At 42.8% G+C, this 16,589-nt stretch overlaps 1 protein-coding gene across 11 annotated transcripts in view; it reads right to left on the bottom strand.

The window, feature by feature from the left end:
• PEAK1 (pseudopodium enriched atypical kinase 1) overlaps positions 1–16,589 on the bottom strand; it is a 222,717-nt gene that overhangs the window by 170,118 nt on the left and 36,010 nt on the right. The window contains exon 1 of one of the 11 annotated variants that reach the window (XM_048866124.2): positions 9,067–9,117. The exons of the other annotated variants lie outside the window; for them this stretch is intronic. The gene's annotated coding sequence lies outside the window, so the exon portion shown is untranslated. Of the gene's footprint in view, positions 1–9,066; positions 9,118–16,589 lie in introns of those variants that run through there. 11 annotated transcript variants of the gene reach the window in all.

The raw sequence follows: 16,589 nt of genomic DNA, 5'->3' as shown, positions 1-16,589 counted from the left end.
GTCATAAAAGGAGGCTGTGCAAAGAATTTCAGATGAATGAGGCAAGTTAATGTATCTTCAAAGTAGAGTAATATATTCAGAGTGATATACAGTAGAACACGGGTAGTCTATTTTTTTTTGTCAAGGTCCAAATTTCTTGGGCAAGGTATAGTCATGGTCCAGACTACACGGAAAATAATAATAAAAAAAACCCCAATGATTTGGCCCTCGGTCTCCCTATTGACTACCGCTACTACAGCAGAACCTCATTGAACTGAGCCTCCATTATCTGGCTTTCCCTGTTAAGCAAACCACCTGCCGCCCAGAGCTCCTGCTGTAAGCTCCAGGCAGCTGGTGGTTGGACCCTGATTATCTGATCTAATTGGATCTGGGGCCAGACCGGATAACCCAAAATCCAGATAACTCAGAGAATGAGCGGCGGGGCTGACAGCCCAAGCCCCAGCTGCCTATTCTCTGATTTATTTGGATTTTTGGTTATCCAATCTGGCCCCCGTCCCAATTAGATTGGCTAATTGGGGTTCCACTGTACAAAGCCAGCAGCACAAGGGGGAAGGTCCCAGCTACTGTGGCCATGCAGAAGTGCCCCTCCCCCGGCCCAGCCGGAGCTGCTGCGGAGAGGCGCCTTTCCCCCAAACCCCTCGTTCCCAGACCCACCCCAGAAGTCCACATTCCCAGCCAGAGCCCTCATCCCGCACCCCAACCCTCTGCCCCCTCCTGCACCCTGATCGGCGGCACAGTGGGGCTAAGGCAGGCTCTTTCTCTGATGTGACTCCGCACGGCTCCTGGAAGCAGCAGCATGTCCCCCCGCCCAGCTCCTATGCGTAGGGGCAGCCAGGGGGCCCTGATCGCTCCCCCCACCCCAAGTACCGGCTCTACAGCTCCCATTGGCTGGAAACTGCAGCCAATGGGAGCTGCAGGGGCAGTATCTGTGGATGGGGCAGCGCGCAGAGCTGCCTGGCTGCGCTTCCGTGTAGGAGCCAGAGGGGAGACAGTCTGCTACTTTCAGGAACTGCTTGAGGTTAAGTGCTGCCTGGAGTCTGCATCCCTGAACCCCTCTCACACCCCCAACACCCTGCCCCAGCCCTGATCCCCCTCTCACCCTCTGAACTCCTCAATCCCAGCTCAGAGCACCCTCCTCCACCCCAAACTTCAGCCCCACCCCAGAGCTCGCACTCCCAGCCAGAGCCCTCACCCCACCCTGCAACCTCCCGCCCCAGCCGAGAGCCTCCTCCCATACCCTGAACCCCTCATTTCTGGCCCCATCCCAGAACCTGCAACCCCAGCCCAAAGCCTGTACCTCCTCCCAAAACCCAGCCTCCTGCCTCAGCCCAGAACCCCCTTCCATACTGCGGAACCCCTCGGCTCCACCCCCCCCGCCCAGAGCCCCCATCCTGCACCTGAAACCCCTCATCCCTGGCCCCACCCCAGAGCCCTCACCCCCAGCAGGAGCCCTCACCTCTCCCCGCATCCCAACCCACTGCCTCAGCCCGCTGGCCCCTCCCGCACCCTGAACTCATTTCTGCCCCCCCCATAATGAATGGGTGAGGGTGCGGAGAGCGAGTGACGGGGGGGATGGAGTGAGCATGGGGTGGGACCTCAGAGAAGGGGCGGAGCAGGGGCGGGACAATGGTGTTCAGTTTTGTGAGAGTAGAAAGTTGGCAACCCTATGCACATAACAAAATTTATTCCACACATGGACATAAAAAATTAAAGGGAGCACTGCCCATAATATGTGGTGCAAATGGACACACAGCAGCTCAGATCAGTGTAACCTATTGTCTGCTGAACACCAGTCTGCAAGCATACTATCAGAAAGCCTGCAGGGTATTCAATGGGGACGGATCAGAAGAAGCTTTTTGCAAAGGGAGCTGCTTCCTGGTCACAAGAACACAGCTAGATTTTGATGCACATTGCCTGGCCAATCATGCGCACACAGCACAGGGAATGGCGGGGGCGGGAGAGCAGCATGGGGACTAAGCAGCGGCCCTGCAGTGAAGGGGAACAGAAAAGTTCCCAGCTCAGCGTGACCAGGGGAGGGATGATCCCAACACCCTGAGTGCTTCCCCGCCCTGCAGGGAAGCTGCTTGATCCCCACATAGCTCTCTGACCCCACTCCAACCCTCCCCGGGGCTACATATGCAGGAGCGCCTGGGCAGCATGTGGGAGCCAGCCCCAAAACTTCCCCACAACCTACTGTGGTGGCAGCTCCAGATCCTCCTTGGTGCTGTGCAAAGGCTGCCCGGAGAAGGGAGCAAAGCTGACAGGCAGGAGGTGACTCCTGGCTGCCAGGATCTTGGGCACAATCCTTCTCCCAACCATGCTGAGCCAGGCACTCTGCTGCTCTCCATCCCTGCAGGGCAATCACTTTGCCCCACTCCGCTCTCAATCCATTGCACCCCAGCTCTGGCTGCCGTCCCTGGGGCTGTGTGTGCAGAGGCACCCACGCAGCACACACTGTGAGGGTGATGAGTGGAAGCCAGCCCCAAAACTTCCTTACAGTCTCACGGGTATCCCTTATCACTGCTTCCTGGGGTGCAGCAGTGACAGGGATAAGGAGTCCTCATGCGGTGGTGGAGCCCACTGCACTCCAAGCCCTGAGGATACATTTCACAACTCCATAGCTGGCAGCAGCCAGGCTGGATGTGTGTTTTTACCCTCTGAAACCGACAATCTATGTCAAACTTCAAAACAGACAAAAATAAATAAAAACCAAAACAACAAAAACCCTTTTATTGAACATCCCATGTTAAAAATTAAGAATTGTAAAGTTTCATTTTAATAGGTTAACAGCCCTGGAGACTGATGTCTTAATTATCGTCAGAACAGGTGCACATGGGCATTTTCTTGCTAGTGTGACTCAGCCTAGAGGTGGAGAGCCCAATTCTCAGATTAGATGATAATTCAGTACAAAACCTTCTCAAACTGCAGTCATTGTACTGAGACAGCTCCCAAAGGAGCTAATTACGCATTTATTAACTTGTGCTCCTTAGGGGAGCCTGATTGCCATCAATAGCACCATCATAGTTAGGGAACACGGTGGGCAGCAGTTTTTGCTCTGCAGTGCAACACATTCACAGGGCTAGAATGTCAACACTGGGGCAGGGGCTGCTAACATTCTGGGATAGGGTTACTTTGATTAGGGTCTGTGCATTGCAGAGTGAATGTCACAGCCCTAGGTTTGAGCACGAGTCAGAAAATCCTTAATCTAGAGTTAAAATGCAGCGTAGACACTCAAGCCCAGGGTTCTGTGCAGAGCTATGCTGTCCATAGGATAGACCGGGGCAACTGCCCCGGGACCCTTGCTTTGGGGGGCCCCATGCTTTGGGATGTGGGGTCCTGGGCAGCCTGGGGGGCTAGCAGGGGGCCTGGCGCTGGCGGCAGCAATCGACACGGCCCCAGCCTGTCCCGCTCCACTGACGCCCACCATCGCTCGCGGGAGGGATGGAAGCCAGAAAGAGGCGGGGCGGGGGCTTGGGAGAAGGGGTGGAATGGGGGTGGGGAGGGGGCAGAGCAGGGGTGGGAAGAGGCAGGGCGGGATCGGAGCAGGGGCAGAAGACTGGGGGGAAGGGGTGGAGGGGGGACGGGGCCCAGGGTGGAGGTTGTCCCAGGCCCTGCATCCCCCCAGGGCCAGCCCTGGTTCTGTGACACAGGTCAGCTAACTCAACTCCCACTAATCGTAGGCTTACATTGCTGTGTAGACATACCCAGAGAGTGTCTCAAGGGAAAAAGAAAAGGAGTACTTGTGGCACCTTAGAGACTAACCAATTTATTTGAGCATGAGCTTTCATGAGCTGCAGCTCACTTCATCGGATGCATCCGATGAAGTGAGCTGTAGCTCACGAAAGCTCATGCTCAAATAAATTGGTTAGTCTCTAAGGTGCCACAAGTACTCCTTTTCTTTCTGAATACAAGTTCCTCATTGATCCACTACAAATAAAAGGATGATTCATAAACCAATCTGGAAAGCAGATTTCTTCACAGAAACTCCTACATGTCCATATGAGATGCTCATTAATATCAAAATAAGTAAATTCATCATAGTGATAAAAAAAACCTCAATTGCCCAGATTCTTATGATTTTATAATGACTGCAATTCAGTTACATTTCAGGTTTCAGAATAGCAGCCGTGTTAGTCTGTATTCGCAAAAAGAAAAGGAGTACTAGTGGCACCTTAAAGACTAATCAATTTATTTGAGCATAAGCTTTCGTGAGCTACAGCTCACTTCATCGGATGCACTCACTGTTCCTCAGTCGTTCCTGTTAACTGCTAGAAATGGCCCACCTTGATTATCACTACAAAAGGTTTTCTCCTTCCCCCACCCCTGCTCTCCTGCTGGTAATAGCTCATCTTAAGTGATCACTCTCCTTACAGTGTGTATGATAACACCCATTTTTTCATGTTCTGTGTGTATATAAATCTCCTCACTGTATTTTCCACTGAATGCATCCGATGAAGTGAGCTGTAGCTCACGAAAGCTTATGCTCAAATAATTTGGTTAGTCTCTAAGGTGCCACTAGTACTCCTTTTCTTGTTACATTTCAATGTCTCTGGAATATAACGCCTTAATGATGGTCCTTGAACATTTCGTACACTTGTTAAAGAGAAAATCCTCCCAACTACTAATGTTCTGTTAGTGCCTGATGTTTCATTTCCCCAGACAACTTAAAGTGAACTGCGTCATGGTAAATGTGTGCCTGAAATATCCTCATTGGTTCTCACAGGGAAACCTTCGGGCTTGTCTTCACTAATGGGGTAAGTCGATCTAAATTACATTACTCCAGCTATGTGAATAACGTAACTGGAGTCAACGTAGCTTAGGTCGACTTACCCTCGCGTCTTCACTGCACTGCGTTGATGGGCGACACTCTTCAGTCAAACTTCCCTTACTCTTCTCAGAGAGCTGGAGTACTGGGGTTGACCGGAGAGTGCTCTGCCACTGATTTAGTGGGTCTTCACTAGACCCACTACATCGATCCCTGCTGTATCGATTGCAGCAGCATCAATCTTCCCGTAGCGGAGACAAGCCCTTCCACAAAGGAGCATGAGGTCTAGCTTAATGAAGCTAGAACAAATCTGTTAGACGCTGTCTCTGCAAAACTTTCATAGAATCGTAATGACAGGTTTCAGAGTAACAGCCGTGTTAGTCTCTATTCACAAAAAGAAAAGGAGTACTTGTGGCACCTTAGAGACTAACCAATTTATTTGAGCATAAGCTTTCGTGAGCTACAGCTCATCTGATGAAGTGAGCTGTAGCTCACGAAAGCTTATGCTCAAATAAATTGGTTAGTCTCTAAGGTGCCACAAGTACTCCTTTTCTTTTTATAGAATCATAGACTATTAGGGTTGGAAAAGACCTCAGGAAGTCATCTAGTCCAATCCCCTGCTCAAAAGTAGGACCAATACCAACTAAATCATCCCAGCCAGGGCTTTGTCAAGCCAGGCCTTAAAAACCTCGGAGGATGGAGGTTCCACCACCTCCCTGGGTAACCCATTCCAGTGCTTCACCACCCTCCTAGTGAAATAGTGTTTCCTAATATCCAACCTAGACCTCCCCCACTCCAACTTGAGACCATTGCTTCTTGTTCTGTCATTTGCCACCACTAAGATCAGACTAGCTACATCCTCTTTGGAACCCCCCTTCAGGTAATTGAAGGTTGCTATCAAATCCCCCCTCACTCTTCTCTTCTGAAGACTAAATAAGCCCAGTTCCCTCAGCTCTCCTCCTAAGTCATGTGCCCCAGCCCCCTAATCATTTTCGTTGCCCTCTGCTGGAACTCTCTCCAATTTGTCCACATCCCTTCTGAAGTGGGGGGACCAAAACTGAACGCAATACTCCAGGTGTGGCCTCACCAATGCCGAATAGAGGGGAATAATCACTTCCCTTGATCTGCTGGCAATGTTCCTACTAATACAGCGCAATATGCCGATGGCCTTCTTGGCAACAAGGGTACACTGCTGACACATATCCAGCTTCTCATCCACTATAATCTCCAGGTTCTTTTCTGAAGAACTGCCACTTAGCCAGTTGGTCACCAGCCTGTAGCAGTGCATGGGATTCTTCCATCCTAAGTGCAGGACTCTGCACTTGTCCTTGTTGAACCTCATCAGATTATTTGGCCCAATCCTCCAATTTGTCTAGATCACTCTGGACCCTACCCCTACCCTCCAGCGTATCTACCTCTCCCACCAGCTTAGTGTCATCTGCGAATTTGCTGAGGGTGCAATTCATCCCATCATCCAGATCATTAATAAAGATGCTGAACAAAAGTGGCCCCTGGGGCACTCCGCTTGATACCAGCTGATACCATTTCGTAGAGGTAAGAAACCTGTTTTTCTGAATGAAGCATTTCGATACCAATCACTCAGAAAAATAATTTCATTTGAACCCTCCCTCCCTGTTATGTAGGTGCCTTGACAGCAATTCAAAATTAAGTGATTCCAAGGTTGTGCTCTGTCATGGACTTAAAAATGGGGCATAAATCCTGGTTTTCTCTAAAAATGCTCCTTTTGGTGTGGAATTTGACAAAAGGTTTTAAGATTCTTTATATTTCCTTTGTAGTTTTGGTTTCGTTTCTTTTTATAAATTTATAATTTTTTTTAAACAGTAAGGGTTTGACATTTTCTATAGGCAGAAAGTAAAATTGACATAAGCCTTCCAAACAGGCAGCGAGGGAGCCATCATGTTGAACTTCCCACACAAACAATCGAGGCTTTTTCCCCAACAAAATTGAAATTTTCCCACGGAAAACTTTGTTTTTGCGAAAAGGGCATTTTTCATCAGAAAATCGTTCTGCCAAAAAAATTTCTACCCAAATGTGTAATTGTACCTGTAAATGTTATTCTCTGAACAAGGTAACTCTGGCTCACTAAACGCTCCTTCCATTTAAAGGAAAAGAGTTTGTTCAGTTTATGTTCTTTGTTATTTTTAGGCAACTAGTTGTTTACATTCAAATGTGGTCACTAAAAAGTGTCTCCTGCATCTCTCTGAATAAAGTAGAAACTGAGGAGGCAGATTTCTTCTACTTATTTTGCACCAGCCCACTAGTGCTGCTTCCTTCCACTTAGTTGAGGATGTTCATCCTATTTATCCAGATTTGTGGATGAACTTACAGAAACAGTGTTTTACACTAGTAGCACTGATAGTACTTTAAGACCAAATGTTGCCACATTAACACTGAGCGCTGTGAACACTTATGTAATTTTAAGGTTATCCTTAATGTTTTCACACACAAAAATTGTGATTAACTGGTGGAATTTATCTGGATAAGTATTAATCTCTCCACCCATAATTTAAACACTGTTTCTATATATGGGTCTTCCGCTGACAACCAAAATCAGTGCTTTCTAATATCCAGATGCAACAGGATTATTGAAAGACTTTTCTTTGGAGGATAGCAATCTTTCTTGGGGGCTTTTGTCTGACATGTTGGAGATTTAATTTAGAAGAGAAGCAAATCTTCAATGATTTTACAGTATCTGCTTTGTCTACTGTGAAAGTTGCTGCATGCAGCGAAGTAAACAAGTAGGTCCGCACTTTCTTAGTAAGCAAAAGGGTAACGCAAGTCTCTTTGTAAATGGCACTAGTATTTTTAACTTCTTTAAACCCCAGAATCTCTCAATCTTTATATAAATGCATGTATATCTTTATACGCTTTTAACTTTTTCTCTTAAAGAAAGCACAGAAATCAAACAGGAAGAGTACTGAGACATGTACTTGTGAAAGTGTAACAAACTTAGGAATGTAAAAATGTAATCTTTTAAGGCTTCTTTTGAGCTCCATTAGCAATGTAGCTGAGGGACACCATACAAATGATCTAATATCACTTTTGCATTCTAATAAGTATACTAAAAGGAGACTGACAGAAGCCAAACACGCCCGTCTTTTGAATGAGCTATATACATCTCTGCACAAAATTTCTCTTACAAAATTTAAAGACTGCCAATTTATACGCAGAATCCATCAACATTATTTGCAGGGATACTGAATTCATGTTATGCTCAGAACTAAAAGATCTGATTCCAAATAGCTGGGGGGCAGATTTTTTTACTTTCCTGAAAAACCCAACAAACCCAGCCCATCCCCGGTCCCCCCAAACTCTGAGTATATTAATCCCTTTTCCTTTTGGTTGCTCCAATTCTTTTATAACAGTGTCATTTCCTGAATTCAAATCTCCAATAAACCAACCCTTAATGCTGAACAATACCATATTACGCTTTTCAGATCACTCCTTCATTATTCAATGACTTTAACAGAGTTTTCCATTTATAAACAGGGAATAATGTATCAGATTAAGTATCATTTTATGAGTATTAGTGAAAGACTCAAAAGCAGTACTGCAGTGAGGGTTCTGGTTCCACGGAAGTGTGAGGATGATGAACGCCTCGAAACATGTTTTCATAACCTAATATAGTCAGCAAAATATTAATCACAGTATAGAGCAGTAATTTTACCTAGTTATGTGTATGTATTTGGGGGGAGGAAGGTTTATGGGAACTTTATACAGAGCATTTGAAAAAAGAAGTAGATATTATTTAGAAAGGGTCTTTCTTCTTTCTGTGCAGCACTACATCTTGTTCCAAGTGCCCAAAACACAGATTTATTCAGCTATGTAACCTGTGGTTTAATAATTACTCTAGCCAAGTACTGGAATAAAATGATGGTACTTTATTAATCAGAGTTGTTCTATTTTTTTTTACTGATGAAAGGTAGCCCCTTCTTGATTAGAGTTCCTACTTATAAACAGCCAGATTCTCAATGCAACTATTTGATTATTATCTATGTTCAAGCCCATGCACCTACCTAGCATTTTGCCAGCTCACAAGTTGATTTTCTGTGTATTCGAAATAATCTAAACTGTGCAGGCCATGTATGAAAAGTAAAAACAGAGAAGATTAGCTGCTACTGACAATCAGGCAATCTGTGAACATAAATCAAACAACAAGGTATGTCAGCTAGTAGACCAACTCTTGAAATTATCAACAGTACCACGAAATATGCATCTCTTCTAAGGGCAACTGCTACATGGTACCCTATTTTATTTACAGGCATTTTATGACAACTCACCTCCATAATATTTGGAATCTCTAAAGCCAAAAAGTCAGAGAAGCATGAAGAGTTACTCCGCACTAGAACAAGCGTGCTGCAAAAACATGGAGATATTGCATCACATTAGCATTGGTGCTCTGCAGCTGCTGACTTGCTGAACTGCAGAAAAAGCTTTCACAGCCAAACAAAAGAAGCGTGATTTTTGGTGCAAACCTCAAGAGGTTAATTTAGAGAGAGGAAAGCATCCTTTCAAAACCAACCTTTCAAGCAAAATTTGGAAACGACTTGGCTTGATTATATCTTATAAACAAAATGCGTACAAAGAATGAAAAAGAAATCCCAAACACTAACAAAATATGAGAGAACAGAAAGAATCTCTTACTGATTTTATCAGTGGTGAGTTGATATTTTGAACAAACCACTCAGGGTTTCTGAAATTCCAACCCAGGACTTTACAAATGGTTTTAAAGAATATTTGAAATATTAGGAATTCCCAGATCATGCACAAAAAACCAATGACAACCAACGGGAATTTACTACTAACATTTATTATGCTTTTTTTTTTTTTAAAGGTCACTTTTAATATTACCTGTTCCATGTTTTGTACTTTAATTGATTATGCACTACCCAGATTACATTTAATGGCACTTAGTAAATAAAATGTTATATGAAGAAAATGACTATGCATGGAGATTAATGTATTCAATACATAGCCAATACTAGTCTTTTTAAATTGGTAACTGAATAATCAGTTCATATAATCTTGGTTAGCAAAATAACATTACTTCCTTTTGGTCTAATATCAAAATCCTCATTTATATGACCATTGAAATCATACGAGCCACGCAGCCAAAAGGATGATTGACCATCCTCCTCTAATAATGTTAAACCATTAAATACAGCAGATAAATAGAGCAGTCAGAACTCTGATTACTCAGGGATGCAGTTGCTGCAGTTTGGCAGTTCTAGTACCACCATTAAGACCTCAGTTACTATTCACCTGCACCAGATTTTCACCTGCACCAGGTAAGCAGAAATTTTAATTACAGCCCATCAAGCAATTACTGATCCTACATTAGTGTTATTTTATTGCTACAACTGAGCATGTACACTAGATGTTTAGGTCAATTTGCCCAAACAAAGGGAAATTTAAAGCTTGGAGAAAAAAAATAAAGCTACAACAAACAGAACTGTAGAAAACAAACGTATACACAGACTTCATTTATATATAAACAAGAGGATATTTCAACCATTCATTTTAATCTGTGATTGACCTTCACTTTTCAGATAACCTTCAAGATGAAAATTTCAGTTTCAAGACAACCACTAAAACTGTTAAAAGCATTTACTGGGTTTAACAGTTTGCCTGGAAGCATGCACGCGCGCACACACACACAGACAAACCTCAAGGAAAACTCTACAAATAATCTCCAAATTTTGTGATCAGTATTTTGTAAGACAACACATGTTCACTTTAAACATTAACTTCTCTAGAGCCAAACACCAAAAAAATCTGGGCCTCAATAACCATGTATGCATGCCTCTCATTCTCTTGTGCACATGGACAAGGGGAAGCCATTATATTGATCCTTGTGCTACCACATCCTGATCTAGCACCTATATAAATGAAAGAAAAGATTCCCATTGACCTCCATGGCACTGAATCTGGCCCGCAGTGCACAAGGACCAGCAGTATCTACATCTGACATCAGCATTAGAGAAGCCAAAAGCAACATACTCTTGCACCACATTCATACCAGTAAGGAGGAATTATATTGGCAAGGTGGGAAGTCACATTTCCTGCTTTGACATGCACCCCCCAAGTACTAAGGAGACATTCTGGTTCAGTCACCCCAAATCCTCTGGGGGTCTGCCCCCAGGATGGAGCCCCTCTGCAACACCACCCTCTTAAATCATCATCATCATCACCCAATGCGCTGGGTCACATGAAGACCTCCTGACGACCGTGAAGAAGCGCAAGCTGAAGTGGTACAGCCATGTAACAAGATCATCTGGCCTATCCAAGATCATCCTCCAAGGGATAGTAAAGGGGAAGAGAAGAAGTAGACAGAAGAAGAGATGGATTGAGAAGATAAATGAGCAGACAGGAATGGACTTTGTGGAGACTCACGCACTGACACATCATCATCAGGGGTGGAGACAACTGGTTGATTGCTCATCAGTGACGGTGCCCCAACGACCAGTGCAGTTATGGGAGTGATGATGATGAATTGCCTCTCATTTATAAGTCACATACTTCACACAAATTCTCACCACCCAATAAAAGTCAAAGGTAAATATTGGTATTGTTTGAAGCAGTCATTTTTTTCTTTTCTTGCATCACTTCATCTTGAATAGGGCAATGAAAGAAGTTACCTTGGCAATAGCTTGTCTCAAGAATCCATAGCAACAACAAGTAGACACTCACTTTTCAGGCTCAGATTGGATGGTTCCCTGAACAAAACTCAAAAATCAAACTGTTAATACTTCAAGGAGAGTGTCATTTGGGAATATAGTAAACAGGGTTGAGCATTTTCATTCTCTGAACTATCAAGGAAGGTGAAGGATGAAAGTAAATGGTCACTTCCTTAATCTTGGGCAGGCCATTCTTCACATAATAATTTCACTGTTAGTCCTAAATTATTCCACTGGAATCAACAGAAAGCCAGAATTACTCAGCCCTCTACATTTGAAAACAGCCAAGAGGTTAATTGTAAACCCATATTGTTTTTCTTCCACATCAAGTATCATGAGCCCATAAAAGGTGTTAATAACCAAGAAAATGCATGAACCATAAGATGAAACTGTGCACTAATTAGAGGGGAAGCAAATTAAGATAGGTTTTGCTATATTTCTATTTTTATATTAAGCAAGCTGTAAAGTGCTCAACAGCAGGTAGAGTATATCAGTCTGGGAAGGAAGGAAAGAAGGAGAAGGTTTTTGTTTAATTACTAGACCTTCTGCAGTACATTAAGACATTTAATCAAGATATCTATCTATCTGTATAGATAGATATAAAAATGCATTCTAATTTCTTTTGTTAATATGTGTCAAATACCTTCACTGCCTCAAAGAATGAAATTACTAATAAATGCTGCTAGAATTATTAGCATTTTGTGTGTGTGAATGTGTTGGAGATAGGGAGAGAGAGGATTGTTTCAATGAGAAATTATGGATGAGCAATCAGAACAGTCAGTGCTTAAATCTATTTTGATTTTCAGTAATAACGTAAACGTAACATAAGGCTAAAAATTCCCCCCCAAATTACAACTCTGCCTATGAAAATCAGACATTCCAAATGCTAAAAAAGATTATTAGAATTAGAGGAAGTGTAACGTGGCTGGGAAGAAGAAAGTTTATGCAAAGAGGACAGGGTCCATAATCAATTCCCTTGACAAGCTTTCCTTGTAATTATTTAAGGTAGAATACGATGAATGACTGCAAGTGCAACTATAATCCAGTAACCACTTATCTTTCAGTTTATAATAAACAACTCATATTTCCTTTACAGTGCCCCACAAAGAGAAAATTAAAATACTGAAGAATGGCAAAGCATTTTTTCAAACAGCAAGAGCGAAATGGCATTTCCAGAACTGAGACATCACAAGCAAGATCCTTTGAACACAACCAACTCCTGCCCACGTATTCTTCCATAAAAAAAGCAGATTTCTTCTAGCATTCTTTAGCAACATTTAATTACAAAATCATATGCTCAGCCTCCGTCTAAAGGAAAGAATGAATGTAATGGGTCTTTAAGAGAACAACTGGATCTTTGTGAAGTGGGAAGGATGTTGACATTTTGGGGTTTGTTTTATTTTTGTTTTTTAAAGTGGGTGTGGAGAGGATAGGAGAGCAAAAGCTTCCAGTTGCCAGGTCCCCAATCCTGTTGTCTATGTCCATCTCCAGATCTCCCCAAAAAACTCTGTTACAGCAGAAACTAATGGTGCATATCTCATGTGCATACTGCAGCCTGTGTGGTCCAATTAGAACAATGCAGAGGTGTTTGTTATTTTAAAACAGGAATAGAGAAAGGTCATTTAATTTAAGGAAGCTGCAGAAATCTTGGAATATTTCAGAGATCTGTATTTGTGCAGGGAGACTAGGGTTTTGCGGACTAGCTTCTTTTGGGCAGAGGAAGGCTGCTAATATTTTTGTTGGATTATATTTTCAAATATTTTCATTTATTTGCCGAGACTGCCTACATCCTAGGATAGATATTCTATTGTTTAAATGTTGAATTCAAAATAAAGTAAGTAAATAAATAGTAAAATTCTGGAATTCATGCAGCATGGATCGGATTTTAATGTAGCAGTTCAACAGTGAAAATCATTAAATGAGAAGAAATGGTGCATTGTTTGGGAAAAACAAGGCATCAATACCACTGACATTAATTAGCTAGACATCCATTATTACAGATCTTTGACATTTCTAACAAACAGAAGTACCCAGACTTTGGTGAGCTGATGACAAACCAGAGAATGCCAAAATACATTATTTCACTAGGTCTCAGCGAATCCTGAAATGAATTTAATTTTGGTGCTGTCTCAGATTTCATTTTATATTAGGCTTTTATTCTGTTATTTGAAGTGTACTAGTGTAATCTGAGTATAAGCATATACATATATTTCCTCTACTTGCAAAAATAAGTTTTGTTTTTTATTTTAAAAGCATGACTGTACTGAGACACCCTACAAAGCAGCTCAGTGGAAGCTCACAATCTGAATAAACTTCTGAATAATTAAACTACTAAATTCCTCTTAAATGAAGTCATTTAATCCTGAGTTGTTTTTTTACATCTTTTTGGTTTAATCCAAAATGAAAGCGCCAGAAGCATATATACTTCTTGTTTATGGAGCAGAAAGGACAGAGAAGGTGGAAAGAAATTAGTGTTGTTGGGGAATAATTAGGTCTAACAGTAACATGACAACTGGTATTTGCCACATCACAACAAACAAATGTGAACCAGTAATTGAAATGATGAAGGAATGTTTTCTCAGCTACCCAGGAAGGCCTTCCATTGTTTGGAAAAGGTGTGAGTCATTAAATCTGGCGTGTACAAATTGGACTTCCAATAACTATAAATACTTGACATACCTTCAAGGGCTCTCTGGAATGGAAGAATGGATATCTATAGGTACTTTCTTAAAATTACAGAAGCATGAAGCCATGCATCATTTCACAGATTTTGATTTGTTGTGTTTAGACTCTTATGAATTGCATTACTCAAGCATGAACAGTTATAACCTTGAAAGGGTCTGCTTACTTGCTTCTGACAGTCTGAAAAGCAAAGCTACTATTTGGGATAAAGGATGATAGATGCAGAGGACTTGATGGCACACTAATGTAATGCAACATTCTCTTACATCATAATTTATCAAAGCCATTGAGTGAAATTAGTTTTGTGATACCAGCCAAGAAACTCCTGGGCAACAGTACTACGTCATAAAAACAAACACCATTCTCAATCTGTTTGATTTTGTTTGCTTGCTAGAGGCCAGCACTGAAGCAGTAGAAAGTGCATTACTGTCATCCTGCCCTATTGGTTTTTATTGTAACCATAAGATCCTCCTGACTCTGACACATTCAAGTTCTCTTTAATCTGTTTATATACCTAATATAATTTATAGATCCAAGAAACAAGGGATGAAATCCTGGTTCCACTGAACTCAATGGTAAAACTCCCATAGAATTCAATGGGACAAGAATATCACCCAAGGCACCAAAACAATGTACAGCAGTCATGCTAATTTATTTAACTAATTATAAAAGGTGTAGCAAATTAGTTAGATGACCTCAACCTAATCCCTTGGACATCTAGCTATTAGCACTTTTCTTATAACCAAATGTCACTATATTCACCAAAATAAACTCCCACCCACAGGAGTGAAGATTTAAGGTAAACATACATTTAAAATACCTTCAAGAAACAGATCAAGCTGAAAAAGCTTGTAACTCCTACATAGCACATACCAAATAGTGTTTTTAGAGAAAGTACGCTTACTCCACATGGCATGTTCTCAGAATAACCTTGTAACCATCTCCTCTTGAATAAGGGAGTTCTGGGGAATCACAGATGACTACGCAGTGGCTAGGATGTGAAAGTCTCTCACCTGACAATACACACAATGACCTAACCTCCTTAACTATCCAGGTGCAAAGGCAGAATATTGTCACATAACCCACCTAGGTCACTCTTTAAGGAAACAGACTTGTGCAGAGATCAGCAAGAATGGTTAACATGTTCAGTCCTGAGGATAGGAATTTAAAAGAATTTCACAGTCAGTGGAAGCAAAAAATCCTCAATATTTTTTAATTAGGGGCAACATAGAATCATAGAATATCAGGGTTGGAAGGGACCCCAGAAGGTCATCTAGTCCAACCCCCTGCTCAAAGCAGGACCAATTCCCAGTTAAATCATCCCAGCCAGGGCTTTGTCAAGCCTGACCTTAAAAACCTCTAAGGAAGGAGATTCTACCACCTCCCTAGGTAACGCATTCCAGTGTTTCACCACCCTCCTAGTGAAAAAGTTTTTCCTAATATCCAATCTAAACCTCCCCCACTGCAACTTGAGACCATTACTCCTCATTCTGTCATCTGCTACCATTGAGAACAGTCTAGAGCCATCCTCTTTGGAACCCCCTTTCAGGTAGTTGAAAGCAGCTATCAAATCCCCCCTCATTCTTCTCTTCTGCAGGCTAAACAATCTCAGCTCCCTCAGCCTCTCCTCATAACTCATGTGTTACAGTCCCCTAATCATTTTTGTTGCCCTTCGCTGGACTCTCTCCAATTTATCCACATCCTTCTTGAAGTGTGGGGCCCAAAACTGGACACAGTACTCCAGATGAGGCCTCACCAATGTCAAATAGAGGGGAACGATCACGTCCCTCGATCTGCTCGCTATGCCCCTACTTATACATCCCAAAATGCCATTGGCCTTCTTGGCAACAAGGGCACACTGCTGACTCATATCCAGCTTCTCGTCCACTGTCACCCCTAGGTCCTTTTCCGCAGAACTGCTGCCTAGCCATTCGGTCCCTAGTCTGTAGCTGTGCATTGGGTTCTTCCGTCCTAAGTGCAGGACCCTGCACTTATCCTTATTGAACCTCATCAGATTTCTTTTGGCCCAATCCTCCAATTTGTCTAGGTCTTTCTGTATCCTATCCCTGTCCTCCAGCGTATCTACCACTCCTCCCAGTTTAGTATCATCCGCAAATTTGCTGAGAGTGCAATCCACACCATCCTCCAGATCATTTATGAAGATATTGAACAAAACCGGCCCCAGGACCGACCCTTGGGGTACTCCACTTGATACCGGCTGCCAACTAGATATGGAGCCATTGATCACTACCCGTTGAGCCCGACAATCTAGCCAGCTTTCTACCCACCTTGTAGTGCATTCATCCAGCCCATACTTCCTTAACTTGCTTAACTTCCTTAACACGTCCCTATACAACACAGACAATTCACAAAATGCATCTCCACACCACAGGGGTTTGCACTAACAAACATAATATTACCAGTAATAGTAAAAAATCTAGTTA

This window comes from Caretta caretta, chromosome 10 (genome assembly GCF_965140235.1).
Source record: "Caretta caretta isolate rCarCar2 chromosome 10, rCarCar1.hap1, whole genome shotgun sequence".
NCBI lineage: Eukaryota > Metazoa > Chordata > Testudines > Cheloniidae > Caretta > Caretta caretta.
Note: the sequence above shows the minus strand (reverse complement) of the source record. Positions and strands in the feature narration are given on the sequence as shown.